Raw genomic sequence first — 2,719 nt, 5'->3', positions numbered from 1 at the left:
CCCCTCCCTTCACATCTATCTCCCTTTCACCAGCCCTCCATCTAATAACTTATATATGAAGCTTCCATGGCTTCTGTGATTTCAAACACATCAGCTGATTGTAGTTCCTTACAGAGTAATTTACATAGCAATGATAAATACACCTTAATTGAGATTCTGTGAGTCATTCACTGCTATACACTGGCTTCTAAACACTGCATTATAACTACACAAAACATGCCAATTTCAACTTTAATGTCAATTATATTTTAAAAAGAAGTAAGAATAAAAATATTTTCACTATTTTCTTAATATTTTTATAATTCTAAAATAAGTTATTACACATTAGAGTTTGGTAGGAATTTAAAGATATTGTTGTGCCTTAATTCTTGAACACCAGAAAAAAGATAAACTGATTCAGACTAAAATAGTAATTTCAGGAAACTTGATATATTTGGGCAGATACAGTTAAATATTTGAAAATAGTGAATCTGAAAGTTCATGAATAAAAACAGAATTACATTTATTACATTACAGTTAAAGAACTTAGACTTAAATACTGCTCTGATAATACTTAACTGATACTAAAAGTATTTTTTTCAATTTTTTACTGAGTGGTACCTTCGAGAAAAGGTTTGTGAAAATCACTTCAAGTAATTTATTTAAAATCACTTCTTCAACTCCCCCATGCAGAGTGAATTTATGTGATAGATTTATAACATGAAGGTTGAAAGGTGAGTGTGTGAGGAGAGTCTTTTCAAGGCCCATCTGAGCAATAACATATCTCTGAAAAAAATGTGAGTAAACTTCAAGTCTGATCAAGTTATTGAACAATGTAGAAAATTGCTTTGGAGAAATTTGGAAAGAGTATTTCCCAACTTTCCCACACATATTCATAGTTCCTTCTCTTACCATATTTTTACTTAGTTTCTTTTTTATGTACTTAGGGAGATCTTTCTAATATCTGTCCACTAGAAAAGTAGATGCCTAAAATTCCGATTTTCAAAGTGCTTCATGTTCCTTACCACAGATAAAAAACACTTATAGAAACACTTGATAGCACGAAGTCCAAGGAATGTGGATATTCTTTCAAATTCAAATTCAATCATTTTGTAAAATTTCCATTGTTTTGGTTTTGGAAAAGGCCATGGTACTAGAGATATCCTAGTCAACATTAGATGAATTTCGGCTGAAAGCAGAGAATGCCACAGGAACGTCTATCTGTGTTTCATCAACTATGCAAAGGCATTTGACCCTGTGCATCACAACAAATTGTGGTTAACCTTGAGAAGAATAGGAATCCCAGAACACTCAGTAGTGCTTATATGAAATCTGTACGTGGGCCAGGAAGCAGTAGTCAGAACAGGGCAGGTAAACTGTTCATGGTTCAGGACCAGGAAAGGGAAGAGTCAGAAAGCATTCTATCTCTATATCTATATTCAATCTAGATGCAGAACAAATCATCTGAGAAACTGGAATGTATGAGGAGGAATGTGGCATCAGGATTGGAGGAAGATTCATCAACAATCTACATTATGCAGATGACACAATCCTTCTTGCTGAAACTAAAGAGGACATGAGGTATTTACTGTAGAAAATGAAATAATGTAGATTTCAATATGATTTGAAGCTCAGATCAAGAAATCAAAGATTTTCAACACTGGGCCTATTGGCAGCTTGCTTGGTTCCATGATAAAAACTCTGGAACCAGCAGTTAAGAAATAAAAGATTAATTACTTAAGGAAAGTCGGCTGTCAGGGACCTTTCTAGAGTACTAAAGAACAACGATGTCAATCTAGACCCTAAAGTGTGCCTGATCCAGGCCATGGCCTTCACAATTACTTATTATGTATGTCTCAGAGAGGTAGAAAATAACTGAGGATGACAGAAAACATAAGAAGAACCAATGCTTCTGAGTTGTGGTGTTTGTGGTGCTGGAGAAGAGTGTTGAACATATCATGAACTGCCAAGAGAACAAACAGATCTGTCTTGGAAAGAGTGAAACCAGTTTGCTCCCTGGAGACAAGGATTTTGAGGCTGTTTTGGCACTAGGCCAAAGAGGGACTAGTCCTTGGATAAGGACAACATTCTTGGAAGGGTGGAGGGACAGAATAGGAGAGGAAGAGGCAGGATGACATGGATTGACTTAGTGACTGGAGCAATGGGATTTGGTCTCTCTGAGATAATGAGATTGGCATAGGATAGGGCAGCTTTCAGAGCTAATGTACACAGGTGACGAAATGGTACATAACAACAGCCATCACCACCATTACTTTGGCTTCATATTGTGTTGTTATTTTTATGTGTGTTATCTAGTTCATGGTGATTTGTAGTCATCTCATGTGAAACACTGTCCTGTCCAAAACTATCCTTTAAATCATTATTTGAGCCCACTCATGCAGCCACTACTCTGTAACTAATCTTATGGGAGTCTTTCTTCTTTTTGTTAATCTTCCAATTTACGTAGGGAACTCCCCAGAAATCCTCCTGACATGTCCTAAGTACATGAGCCAAATTCTTGTTCTCCTTGCTTTTTAGCATTCTAGCTGTACACCTTCATATATAAATGTGTTCCTCATTCTGGCTACCCGTAGCATTTTCAATATTCTTCAGCAACATCATATTTCAAATGCATCAGTTCTTTGATCTTTGTCATTTATTGTCCAACTTTCAAGTGTGTAGGAGACAATTGTCAATATCCTGTCTTGAGTCAGGCATACATTAGTCCTCAAAGTGATAT

This window comes from Elephantulus edwardii, unplaced genomic scaffold (assembly GCF_000299155.1).
Source record: "Elephantulus edwardii isolate Elephantulus edwardi_28Jun2011 unplaced genomic scaffold, EleEdw1.0 scaffold00013, whole genome shotgun sequence".
Classification (NCBI taxonomy): domain Eukaryota; kingdom Metazoa; phylum Chordata; class Mammalia; order Macroscelidea; family Macroscelididae; genus Elephantulus; species Elephantulus edwardii.
This window is presented reverse-complemented; position numbering follows the sequence as displayed.